This window comes from Lepidochelys kempii, chromosome 12, assembly GCF_965140265.1.
Source record: "Lepidochelys kempii isolate rLepKem1 chromosome 12, rLepKem1.hap2, whole genome shotgun sequence".
In the NCBI taxonomy this organism is placed as follows: domain Eukaryota; kingdom Metazoa; phylum Chordata; order Testudines; family Cheloniidae; genus Lepidochelys; species Lepidochelys kempii.
The window spans coordinates 23,750,381-23,764,391 of NC_133267.1; the positions used below are offsets into that span (position 1 = coordinate 23,750,381).

The window sequence follows — 14,011 nt, forward strand, 5'->3', positions numbered from 1 at the left end:
TTTGTCAGCATTCCCTCCCATTTCTTTGCATCTTTCTGCACTGAGCTGCCCAGCATGGACCACACCACTGAAAGTGGAGTCATAAGAAAACAGCTGTAAAGACAGAGTGGTTCTGTACTGAGGTGTGCAGTTGTACACTACTATACCTTTTCAGATTGAATTACCAGCAAAATCCTTTCATAAGTTTTCCGTGGGAGTCTTATATGGTTTGTGAAGGGTGGGGTAGTTTTGTTTTTGTTTATTTTTGTTTATTTTTTTGCCCAAACCAGTCTATTGTAATGGCTGATGAGAAAGCCATTTGCTTGTTACAAGCGTTGACCACCAACTTGCTCAGATGAGTGTTGTCTGAAACTCAGACTTCATATACCATGATCTTCCTGGAACCAAAGGCAGTCAAATGTATAGATGTACCTTATCCGCTCCCATTGGAATGTAGCCACATGAGCAAGTTGCGTTAGTTTTGTGAGATAATGATTTATATTTTAAGGGTGAGATTTTCAAAAACACTCGACGTTAACTTAACTTTGCTCCCACTGAATAATTGGGATTAATTCAGTCAACGGGGCTAAAGGGAGTGTTTACAAATATAAGTGGAGGCAAATAAATAGTGGAGAGAAAGAAGAGCCATTAACAAGTGAGAGGAAATCAAAATTTATTCAAAAATAGCTGAGCTTAAACGTTATGGTCATCAATAAAGTTACCAACATCTGGGTCAATATAGTTGTTGGTAATAAAACTAGGGAATCACTTGAGTCATTTGAATCTATAATGGACGAAGTACTCGAGAATGTACTTTAGGGAACAATCCTGCTCGGGCACAGAGTGGATTAATAGACTCTTACTTCTCCAGCTTCTATTATAATAATATTTTTCCATCCATTTTCAATAGTAGGCCAGTTCTTGTTGACCTGAAAAAAAAAGGTAAGAAGGCAATATATAGAATTTTTTTAAAATAGAAAGTGTTTAATATGATCAGATGGAGGGTTTTTGTACTGAGCTTTCTAGTTTGGAAGGAAGAACTATTAAATCAAAGGATCATGTTTTCAAAGAGTGTTGCAGCAGGTTGTCCATGCAAAATGTATGAACAAATGGATATTTGCATATGCGCATCAGATGACTGATTGCTTATCTGCTTATATGTGCAATTACCTGTGTAAAAATGCAGGAGTTTGCAAGAGCAATGGATGAGAAAGGGTTTGCTCCAATTCCAGTGGTTCTTTTGACCCTTCAGGAGCACAGTTGCCAACATTCATGCGGTAAATAAGCATCCCGACTTTCACAATAAACCAAAAATCAAGCTAATCCCATTTCAAAATAAGGCTGAAACAAGCCAATCCCTGAGAACCCCAACACTCTATGTGACTAGATCCCCCTGGCGTGCAGTCTGGGACTGTAGTGGGCCCGCTGTGCACTCCTGACTCTCCCCTCCTTGCCCCTGCTTGCCCTGCCCCTTCCCCCTGCTTGCCACGAGCTGATCAAAAAAAAGAAGCAACAAGCTACAACAAGCCAAACAAGCTACAAGTCAAAAACTAGCCAATAAGCAATTCACAAGCCAATTAAGCCAAAAACAAGCCCAATTTCTGCGTTTTTTTCATGGGCGTGGCATGTCTGTTCTTGAGCCTTTTGAAGGGTAGCGCTCAACTAGAGATGAAGTGTGATCCAGTCGTTCATGTGCTAGCTTGGGACTTGGGAGGCATAAGTTCAATTTCCTGTGAGGTGAGTGCTCAGATCGTACAGTATCGAGGGGCCATATAAATACGTAAAATAGATAACTAACTCCCAAAGGTAAAATGCTTAGAGAATATTAGGTTAAAATGCTTTGCTGAACTAGGGTCAGAGAGGAACAGAAATTGCAGTGGCTCAGCCAGCTGTCCCCTTTATGGTGACACTTAATGGGCTAATCATAAGGTTTCAGTTTGTTTCCTGTCTCCATCTTCTGCTATGTTGAAGGAAGATGGTTATGACATGCACCTTACGATGTATGAACACAAAACAATGAATTTATAAAGATTCATGCTGTTGATTCTGCAACAAACATGCCTATGCAAAAAAGCAAAATTGTAATTTACTGTATTATATTCCGGCACTGAGCCAAAATCACCCTCGTGGAAGGCAATGGCAGCCAACTGAGTAACACCCAGACAAGAATGAGGTCCAGAGAGTCACATGTGTTTTCATTTGCTACAGAAGCAATTTGTTTTGCTTAAGGCTTTATTCCTTTAACAGTTTTCATGAAACTTAAATAAGCTTCACTCCAGTGTTTGGACATTGACCTGCTTTCTACTTGTTTGTTTAGTGAAACGGCTGCATAACTGACTGAACAGTGTCAGAAGTTATAAACAAACTTTGATTGCAGATGTGTGTTTAGTTTCGCCTTGACACAAACCCTTTTCTTTCTAGAGTACAGAGATACTCCCCAGATTACATGAACCACAGCACACAGTAATTCTTCTGCAATTAAGAAATTAAATAAAAAACCATGGCATACAATGTTCTTCTAATAAGTACAATACACAGCCAGCTAGTTTAGTTGAAATTAAATTCATGTATATATTGAATACTTTGTAGAGTTAATCATTTATAAAATTGTTGTTCCTGGGATGGATTCTGACCTCAGTTACATCTGTGTAAATCCAGAGTAATTCCTTTGACATGGAGAGTTATCCTTCCTTTTTTTTCACCATTGTTACTAATGATCAGAGTCTGCCACACAGTGTGTTTGCAGGTTTGTGTATGTGTCTGCATTATATATAATTGTTTTTTCTAGGTAGCAAGGTTTATCTAGTGTTTTAAGATTTTTAATCCAGTCAATAGTTTTAGAAAACAAATTCTGTTTTCTTAATCTGTAAACTCACCATCAGCTCGAAAGTGTAATGTAGTATCCCATCAGTTGTACAATCTAGATGAAGACCTTTGGGATAGTGGATGGCTCCAGAGATTGGTAACACTATAAAGCCTGTAATTGTTGTCTCATTCATTCAAGCACAGTCTGAGTCAGAAGAGAACAGAAAGTATCTGATGTACATTCAGTGCCCTATGTGAAATTAATTAGTGACTTTAGATCAGCTCCTAAAATCTGCATCAAAAAGCCAAGACCACTATTGGCAATACATTTAGTGCTGTGTTCTAAGTAGGTCTTCTAGAAAAGAGTTGAGGCCATCAGCGTAAAGGTTTGAGGAGGCTTTCACTGATGCTGCTCCACACATCCTGTGAGCAAATAGAGGATGTCAGAGAGTGGGAATTCCATTTCATAGAGGATTTTGAAATTTGCTTTCATTGCAGTTTGGAACTCCACCCCCAAATTTTGAAATTTTCTGGAAAAGAGAATTCACTGTTGCCTACAATTGTTTGCATCATGGTCTGCTGTTGGTGGTAGAGACTTGTGATGAGTTCGATGCTTTGGAGTCCCCATGTCTAGCAATATCCTCCAAAGATACTGGTTGGTATCGGACCCTTCTGAGTAGAGAAAGAAACACCTGCTCAATGGGTGATTGTATTCTCTGCATTTTTCAATTACGTGACAGGTTTTGAGATTTGGTTGTTAGTTCTGCTTTAATCCTTCATTTCATGCCATCCTGGATTATGAGGAGCCGAACTTTGCTTCTGTGCAATATCAGGGAGATGGTACAATAGTTACTACTCTCTGGTATGTCTCCCTTCTTTGGGAAGGGCAGAACAATTCTCTTCATCCAGTCCTCTGGCCAATTTCTAGTTGTCCATACATCATTTCAAATTTTCCACATAAAATTAGTACCACATTTGCCAATCACTTTTAACAATTCTGCAGGCATGTTATCTACTCCTGCTGCTCTTCCAGGCTTCATTTTCGTAATATCACACACCACTTACTCTTGCAGGATTGATGGCTCTGGCACCAAACTCTTTTTTCTGTCATGCTGTCTTATGAATGGCTCTGGTGAGGCATACAGATTGGCACAGTAAAATCTCCACCTGTTTTTAATATCATCACTCTCAGTGAGGATACTGCCATCATGACCTTTTATTATGTTTGACCATGGGGCAAACCTTTTGGTAAGAAATCTGACCACTGTGAACATACTTTATATGTGTTGTTGTATTTTTAATGATGAAAAATTGTACAGGTATTTTTGCCTTTTTTCTTCTGTTAAGAGAAATGTATTTGGCCTGTATTACTGACACTTAACGACAGCAGGTGGGCAGGTTTATTAGATGACAGACCTGGTTACACAGGTCTGATAGGATTCTTTATACTGGGTGATGAGCACTCCATGAGGAAAGGTGTTTCTGTCTCTATTCTGTGCGCCCAAAGCCAGCAGAAAGTATGCTGTCTAAAAGCAGGACAAATAGGCTTGGGATATCATTCTGGAATATTTTTGTATTCTTAGGAGATACTTGGGATATTTCATGGACTCTGGTCATTTTACTCTCAATCCAAAAATGACATCTGAGAACCACCCCGTCCTCGTTGTCTGGGATGTCTGTACAATGCGATAGGCATCAAAAATGCCTTAAAGTAAAGTACACTACCTGTGTACTGAGATTGTAAAGTCTTTGGGGAAGGGGTTTTCTTTTTGTTTTGTGTTTGTACAGTGCTAGTACAATGGGATCCTGATCCATGACTGGGACTCCTAGCCACTAGTTGTGAAAGGGAACAAATGCACTCTGCAGACCAGTCAAAGATCTGTGGAAAGGATCAATGGATTAATAAGAAGGTGAGACAAAATTATAGCCTTTGGGCCAAATTTAGCTTTAGTAAAACCTAGAGCAATTCTCTGGACTTTAGTGGAGCTGCTCCTGCCTACACCAAGGTTGTAGTTGGCCTTTTGTGTCTCTCATGAGATGAGGGAAGATGAACCCTGATAAGACTATGCACTTGACAGCCATCTCAATGTCCTTGTTGAAGGGTCTGAGTTCATACCCCAGAACTCTGTATAATTTGGTCTTACTCAATGCAGGCAAATAAATATATGAGGTTAAAATGTTTTAATTCCTCTGGAAAGTTAACTCTCTCTCTTGGGACCTTTATAAAATCAGTGTCCCAAACAATTGTCAAAAATTCCCTAACATCACCCCGAAAGAGGAAACAATTCTCTCTAGCAATATTCCCACCTCTCTTCTCTCAACTACCTGAAACATGAGGTTTGTTGCTTAGTGCAGAGTAGTTGCCACCTTTTAGTGCCTGACCCTCAGTATCTCCACTTAAGGCCAGGAATTCACAGTTGTGCAACAAGCATACCTTACAATGCTCATTCGAAAACCAAGAGCATCCTTGGAGTTCATGGCTAATCAGTGGGTGTTGAGTGCTCAGCACGTGGCAGAACTGGACCCCTAGAAGTCCCCTGCGATGTGCCAATGCTATACAACTACTACCGCAAATATCATATAGGGACAGAAGACAGGTTAGGAATCAGTTTCAAAAGTAGATTTGGCAGAATGATGTTGGCATCTCTGTGTCTGTATAATACGTAAACGTGTTTAGAAGCCCAAAAACGTGACAGCCTCATTTTACAACTCGGGTTGTTTTGTAATCTGGTGCTATGGGGGGTTTCCCCTTTTTTTCTTGTCTTTTGCCACAAAATGTAGTACAATCAAACAGCCTTATTTATCATTTAAATCCAGTATTATTTCAATCTTATCTAAGCCTGAAACAAAGGAAGCAAGAAAGCAAGGAATGTTACACTGTAGAACATGAATAAACATAACTCAGTAACAATTCCGCATCCGTGTAGAACTAATTGGCTCATTATGGATGTTCACAGTGAAACCCTTTCCATGTACAGATGTATAGAAACTGTCCACACTGCAATGCAGGTTCGATGCAGTCAATATTATATAGTGCATCTAAAAAACTGTACAAAACTAGATCTGGGCTACAGTGGTTGTATGATATAGCTTATTACATAGCAAGCACAACATGCTGTCATTGGGGAGACTCCAGCTCTCCAGCTCCAAGACTCCCGGACTTGGGTTGCATGAGCTGGTACTTGCGATGCTCTCCACCTTGGAAAGCCATGGGAGAAGACACACTAAAGTTTTAACTAAACTTCAGCTATTTTTCTCCCCACAGGTGACAAAAGTGGAGGAAAACCAGTTACAACATAGCTTGTTTCACATTGTTATCCTAGTGGGACAATAGTAGTATAGCAGGGAATTAAGGTTAAGACAAATTTATTGTTTAATAGACTTAAAGGGTGATCATGCAAACACTTACTACTGAGCACAGTGCTTACTACCATGAGTAATCCCATTGACTTCTCTATGCTGTAAGTACAGAAGCACTAAGTTCAGTAGTGTTTGCAGAATTGGACCCTATATTAGTTGGTTTTGGAGCCAGATTCTGCTCCCATTCAAGTTAGTGGAAGTTTTGACCAGGGGAACAGGATCAGGCCCTTGGAATCAGTAAACTTGTGTCCTGGCACAGTAACATTTCAGGAGACTTCATAAAAATGTTTTGCAGGTGTTGGCGGCCCTGCGGGAGGCGGAGGGTTGACGGGGGGCTGAGTGCAGTAAACTCAGCCTTTTGATGCCGGTGATAAGGATTGCCTCACATCAGTGGTCAGTGTCACCTAGTGCCAAGCAGCAGTTGCATCAAACAAACCACAAAAGGGAGCTTACTTAATTTAGCTCTCTCCTAGCGAGAGAAGCCAGACGTGTAAAAAAGTGAGAGCAAGGTGAGAAGCAAGATCTTGCCAAAAGTCCAGATTTGATCTGCACCTTCTCTAATTGGGCCCCAGATTTCATGACCCTTTCCTAGCTGTTCCCATCTATGAGATACCCAGCCAGTGGAAGGCTGCTGCACCTGGAGCTGAACCCTTTAGAACATTGATAGGTTTCAGAGTAGCAGCCGTGTTAGTCTGTATTTCCAAAAAGAAAAGGAGAACTTGTTGCACCTTAGAGACTAACAAATTTATTTAAGCATAAGCTTTCGTGAGCTACAGCTCACTTCATCGGATGCATTCAGTGGAAAACACAGTGGGGAGATTTATATACATAGAGAACATGAAACAATGGGTGTTACCATACACCCTGTAACCAGAGTGATCACTTAAGGTGAGCTATTACCAGCAGGAGAGCGGGGGCGGGGGGAGGACCTTTTGTAGTGATAATCAAGGTGGGCCATTTCCAGCAGTTGACAAGAACATCTGAGGAACAGTAGGGGGTGGGGGGGGGGGGAAATAAACATGGGGAAATAGTTTTCCTTTGTGTAATGACACATCCACTCCAGTCTCTATTCAAGCCTTAGTTAATTGTATCCAGTTTGCAAATTAATTCCAATTCAGCAGTCTCTTGTTGGAATCTTTTTTTGAAGTTTTTTTGTTCAAGAATTGCCACTTTTAGGTCTGTAATTGAGTGATCAAAGAGATTGAAGGGTTTTCCAACTGGTTATTCAATGTTATAATTCTTGATGTCTGATTTGTGTCCATTTATTCTTTTACGTAGAGACTGTCCAGTTTGACCAATGTACATGGCAGAGGGGCATTGCTGGCACATGATGGCATATATCACATTGATAGATGTGCAGGTGAATGAACCTCTGATAGTGTGGCTGATGTGATTAGGCCCTATGATGGTGTCCCCAGAATAGATATGTGGACACAGTTGGCAATGGGCTTTGTTGCAAGGATAGGTTCCTGGGTTAGTGGTTCTGTTGTGTGGTGTGTGGTTGCTGGTGAGTATTTGCTTCAGGTTGGGGGGCTGTCTGTAAGCAAGGACTGGCCTGTCTCCCAAGATCTGTGGAGAGTGATGGGTCGTCCTTCAGGATAGGTTGTAGATCCTTGATGATGCGTTCGAGAGGTTTTAGTTGGGGGCTGAAGGTGATGGCTAGTGGCGTTCTGTTATTTTCTTTGTTGGGCCTGTCCTGTAGTAGGTGACTTCTGGGTACTCTTCTGGCTCTGTCAGTCTGTTTCTTCACTTCGGCAGGTGGGTACTGTATTTGTAAGAACGCTTGATAGAGATCTTGTAGGTGTTTGTCTCTGTCTGAGGGGTTGGAGCAAATGCGGCTGTATTGTAGAGCTTGGCTGTAGACAATGGATCGTGTGGTGTGGTCTGGATCAAAGCTGGAGGCGTGTAGGTAGGAATAGCGGTCTGTAGGTTTCCGGTATAGGGTGGTGTTTATGTGACCATCACTTATTAGCACCATAGTGTCCAGGAAGCGGATCTCTTGTGTAGACTGGTCCAGGCTGAGGTTGATGGTGGGATGAAAATTGTTGAAATCATAGTGGAATTCCTCAAGGGCTTCTTTTCCATGGGTCCAGACGATGCAGATGTCATCAATGTAGCACAAGTAGAGTAGGGGCATTAGGGGACGAGAGCTGAGGAAGCGTTGTTCTAAGTCAGCCTTAAAAATGTTGGCATACTGTGGGGGCCATGCGGCTACCCATAGCAGTGCCACTGATTTGAAGGTATACATTGTCCCCAGACATGAAATAGTTATGGGTGAGGACAAAGTCACAAAGTTCAGCCACCAGGTTTGCCATGACATTATCGGGGATAGTGTTCTTGACGGCTTGTAGTCCATCTTTGTGTGGAATGTTGGTGTAGAGGGCTTCTACATCCATAGTGGCCAGGATGGTGTTTTCAGGAAGATCACCGATGGATTGTAGTTTCCTCAGGAAGTCAGTGGTATCTCGGAGATAGCTGGGAGTGCTGGTAGCGTAGGGCCTGAAGAAGGAGTCTACATAGCCAGACAATCCTGCTGTGAGGGTGCCAATGCCTGAGATGACGGGGTGTCCAGGATTTCCAGGTTTATGGATCTTGGGTAGCAGATAGAATACCCCAGGTTGGGGTTCCAGGGGTGTGTCTGTGCGGATTTGTTCTTGTGCTTTTTCAGGGAGTTTCTTGAGCAAAGGGTGTAAGTAAAAGAATAAATGGACACAAATCAGATGTCAAGAATTATAAACCAGTTGGAGAACACTTCAATCTCTTTGGTCACTTGATTACAGACCTAAAAGTTGCAATTCTTCAACAAAAAAACTTCAGAAACAGACTCCAAGGAGAGACTGTTGAATTGGACTTAATTTGCAAACTGGATACAATTAACTTAGGCTTGAATAGAGACTGGGAGTGGATGTGTCATTACACAAAGTAAAACTATTTCCCCATGTTTATTCCCCTCACCACCCCCAACTGTTCCTCAGACGTTCTTGTCAACTGCTGGAAATGGCCCACCTCGATTATCACTACAAAAGGTTTTTCCCCCGCCCCCGCTCTCTTGCTGGTAATAGCTCACCTTAAGTGATCACTCTGGTTAAAGGGTGTATGGTAACACCCATTGTTTCACGTTCTCTATGTATATAAATCTCCCCACTGTATTTTCCACTGAATGCATCTGATGCAGTGAGCTGTAGCTCACGAAAGCTTATGCTCAAATAAATTTGTTAGTCTCTAAGGTGCCACAAGTACTCCTTTCCTTTAGAACATTGTTTCCCTGATGGATTCATAATGAATTCTCCTCTCCTATTACATACACAAGGAACTCCTGAGATATGTCTAAACATAAACCCTGTAAAAATCATAGACTCTACAACAAATTAGACCAAACTGAGCCTCCCTGCTGGTGGGATTCCAGAGCCCAGGCTCCTGCTCAAGTCCAAACATCTACATGGCTATTTTACAGCCCCACAGCCAGCCCCACAAGCCTGAGTCAGCTGACACAGGCCGGTCACCAGTTTTATTGCCGTGTAGTCATATCCTGGGAGTCTTTCAATTGATTCCAATGGGCTTTGGTCCAGGTTCTTAAGCACAAACAGAATTCACAAACGAGGTCTCAATGAAAGCACTGCACACAGCTACAGAAGCTTATTTTGAAGCCTTTTACTTCCTCAAACAACAACTTGTACTTAGACACCTGTAAAAGGTTTTGCTTGCTTGACACTTTCTTGTTTGAAGCAGATCATTAAGAAACTGCCCAGACTCTCTGTCAAGGGTAGGGCTGCCACTGAACACTCAAGAACAGCCTCTTTAGGTTTGATGTTGTTTACTTTACCATCATTGCGGAGCAACCCATTGCAAAGCAGCCCGCAGAAGGGCTTCCTATTCTAAACACCAAACACTCCAGGGTATGAAGTGGTGACGGTCACGCCATCTTATTTTCCCTCTTTAAAAAAGTTCCGTTAAATAGTCAGTTTGGCTGTGACCTCTGCTTGTGACTTTCAGTCAGGTTATCTATCTAAGTAGATATGAGAGACTAGTGCCCCATTGTGAAGGGCTAAGTGGTGAAAAGGAGGACCATTATCAACACAGGTGGTAAATTATAGTTAACCCTTTCAGTTCATTAGCTCTTTCTATAATACTCGTCTGGAATGTACAAGAAAAAAAGAGAGTTCAAAGTGGCTTCAGACGTTTGCTAGCAAGGAATGTGTTGTGTGAAATTCGCAAAAAGAAAAGGAGTACTTGTGGCACCTTAGAGACTAACCAATTTATTTGAGCATAAGCTTTCGTGAGCTAGAGCTCATTTCGAAGTGAGCTGTAGCTCACGAAAGCTTATGCTCAAATAAATTGGTTAGTCTCTAAGGTGCCACAAGTACTCCTTTTCTTTTTGCGAATACAGACTAACACGGCTGTTACTCTGAAACTTGTGTGAAATTGAGGTTCAAGGCTGTGCTTTCAAATGGGCTTCTCAACTTGCACGCTCAAATCCCCATGTAGATCCCCAATTAGCATGCAAAGATGGGTAACTGCACCCAAAAGTCAGGCAGTCAGGCATGTTCTGTTGCAAGAAATGAGAGTGAAATAGGACAAGGGGAGCCTGTTTATTTTTAACATTACCAAGGAGAAAATACTGGCCCTTCGCCACTGTGAGTATGGGGGGCCCAGGTGGCAGAGGTTCACAAGAGCCAGACTGTAGAGAGCCCAAGAAGGGGTACTCAAAACCCATACGAGTGAGCTACTTCGTACTCTGGAGGGTAGGGGCATGGGTGGTGGAGCCACTCACCACAGAGAGCCTCTGGACCTACTAGCACAGGAAGAGGGAATAGGAGGGGGGCAGGAGCACCACATCAGTGACTAGTAGCAGCTGCAAAGTGGGTCCGGTGACGTCTGCCACGGAGCTCCCTGCAGCATGCCTTTACTGGAACTTGACACAAGCCCCAGGCTTCCACCCTAAGGAAGGAGCTTAACCACTGCAGAGATTTTCAGCTGGCCTTGTGCTGCTTTCTGGTTAGTAAAGGGGTTGGAATCTCTGAGCAGGAGCTCTACCTTCATCTCTTGTCTTCAGAGGGACTTTTCCTGCTTCTGTGATTTGCAAGGGCTTTAAGAGGGCAGTTTGATTTGGAGCACTGAAACCAGGGGAGCGTTGCTACAATTGCTCTGCCTTCTAATTCAGTGCATGCTTTCACACAGCATATTGAAAGTAACTATCTTCATCATAAAATGGTATCACAAATAGAAGTTGTTTAATGAACCCTGCACATGAACTACGAACTACTGCAAATCACAGTTAGGCTAAGGGAAAATACTGACTAACAGAATAATCCAAAGAGGAAGCAGCCTTTACACCTTTACTAGCTGATTCCCTTATATGTTTTTTTTAAAAAGCAGGGCTGAATCTGCTGCTGTGTTTATGGAATCTGCCTATTGATCCTAGTTCTAAAGGGCCAGTAGGTTAGAGAACTGGTATGTTAGAAAAAATGTCTCTGTGGAGTTTAAACACCCAGTTTTATAGGCAGGGCTTGGTGGGTTCCTGCGCAAACAACTAGAATGTAAGAGTCTGGGCTGGGGAACACTTTAACTGTTTGGAAAAACTTGTTTTGTGCAGCTTCAGAGTGTCCCTGGAGGCTGTGGCCCTGTGCCATGGCTCCTGGTAAAGGCTGTCCTGCAGTAACAACGGAGCTTTTATGGGGAAGCTGGAGCGCAATCAGAAAAGTCTCTGTCCTGAGGGATTATGGGGAGGGTAGTTCCTGGATTCGAGATGGCTTGCACATTATACACATTTCCACCAGCCTTAGATAGCATATTAGTTATGTGAACTACTAAATGTGTTTTCATTTGTACGGTGTAGTTTTGCCTTTGTCGGGTGATCATTCCTCTTCAGTCTAGCCAAAGAGAGAGAAATCTGGGGATGGGTGCATGCAATGAGCGGGGGGAGTGCGAGATTCAGAAGTAGTTTGATCTAGCTCAGTGCCTGGAAGCATTTTCAAAGGGCTTGTATTTTCGATTCCTTGGTATGGGACTTAAAACCAGCTGAGTGACTAGAGTCATCAGTCACTCTGAATATTGTTCACTGTTAATGATAAGAGTCCTAGCTGTGGTAAGAGGAATCCTGTGGAAACTGGAAGCCATCTTCATATGCTCAGCCATTCCTCATCCAGTAATTGGAAATCTGTCTACAGAGATGCTGTAAATCTCAATGTGCTTTACAGACGTTAACTGATGGATCTGCACAATTCACCTATGGCCTGTTCCAGAGAATTACAGAGTCACCAGGTCTCCCACTGTTGAGGTGTTGATTATATTTCTAGCACAAGGTGTCAGATTGCTACTAGTGAAAGTTAAATAACGTAACTGTTGTGTTTATTTATAATAGCACAGAATCCATTTATTCGCAGCAAATGTCCATGTCACAAAACTACCTCTACAAGTGGCCTTAATTGGCAGAGGCACAAAAACTCTCACCAGACTCCAAATGCCAGAACTGTTAATCCAACACAATACGAACACTGAGTCTCTACATAGTTTTTAATGTAATATAAATAGAGCCAAAGGAACAGTTCACATTAGAGGCTGTTATACTGTCCTCCACCTGGCCGTGCAACAGCCACTAATATTCGTGGGTATTCTGCTGGGTCTAAAGGGCTGTTAATGACCATAAGAACTTTGGGATCTATTCTTCTTTCCAGTGGCAGTTGGACTTACTTGCATGGATTGAGGAAAGAATGGGTTCCAAGTCGCTGAAAATTTAAGCCTTCCTTTTTTTAGATAAAACTGTTACAAAACAGAAGTCACCCAAAGATTCCTTTTTAAAAAAAAATACATGCAGAATCTCAAAAAATGAACAAAAATTGAGTTTCTTCTGCGGGGTCCTCTCTCCTTGGGTCCCCTCTATTTCTCTTCTTTGTGTGATCTTCCCCTTTGTTTGCTGTGGCTTTGCCTCAGGGCTCAACCCTGCTTTAAAACTGTGGTTTACCTCATGGAAACAATGACTAGCCCTTAACGACAGCATCACAAACAAATGCCTATAAAGACAGGATTTGTGATTTACATGGGGTTAATTACCACAACAATCATGTTTATTCACTTCTCTAATAAATCCTTAAGGCAGGAACAAGTAATAGCTTGACCAGCTTCATCCAATGAATGTATCTCCCTTGTTACATTATTTGCAGATCTGGTTGTGAAGAATAAAGAGAGAGAGAGAGAGAGAGAGAGAGAGAGAGTGTCCCATCAGCTAGGCAATGATCTATAACTCATGAGCAATCATGTTTTCCTGAACGCCTGATCTCATCAACATGTAGTTCAGTGCTCCTGGTACATAACAGATTCTACCATTACTTTGACTAAGCTTAAAAAAGGGAACATAGTGTCTATTAAATAAATGTAAGCTACAGATCTGAGCAATCTAATGCACTGACCAGAAGAAGAAACCTAAGTCAACACTAGTGTCTGCTAAGTTATTAGGGCCTGATCCTGTGCCTAGTGAAGTCAATGGCAAAGCTCCAACTGACTTCTGTGATGCAGGGCCAAAACCCTTGAGTGGCCTAGGGCTTTGCTTTTGCTTGTGTATTATGTGGGCCATTTCATCCTCCTAAGCACTTTTCAAGGACCACAAAGTGCTTTACAAACATTTATTAATTATAGTCTCACAACACCCTAAGGAAGTAGCTAAATATTGTCACCCCCATTTTACAGCTGGGACAACTGATGCTAAGAGATTAGTGACTAACCCAAGCAGCTGCCAGTGGCAGAGCTAGAAATAGAACCAAGAAGGTCTGGGCCCAGATTTTCACAAGTGACGAGTGTTTTTGAATGGTGCCATTTTTGGGTGGCCAAAAGGAGAGGCCTTAAACGGACCAGTGCAATTATCACTATTATA

The 14,011-nt window shown here is 42.2% G+C and overlaps 1 long non-coding RNA gene across 1 annotated transcript in view; it reads right to left on the reverse strand.

The window, feature by feature from the left end:
• Positions 1 to 669: 669 nt before the first annotated feature.
• The window catches only part of LOC140896295 (uncharacterized), a 60,638-nt gene continuing 47,296 nt past the window's right edge, over positions 670 to 14,011 (reverse strand). The window contains exon 3 of the long non-coding RNA XR_012154505.1: positions 670 to 908. This is a non-coding gene — a long non-coding RNA (uncharacterized lncRNA). The remainder of the gene's footprint in view (positions 909 to 14,011) is intronic.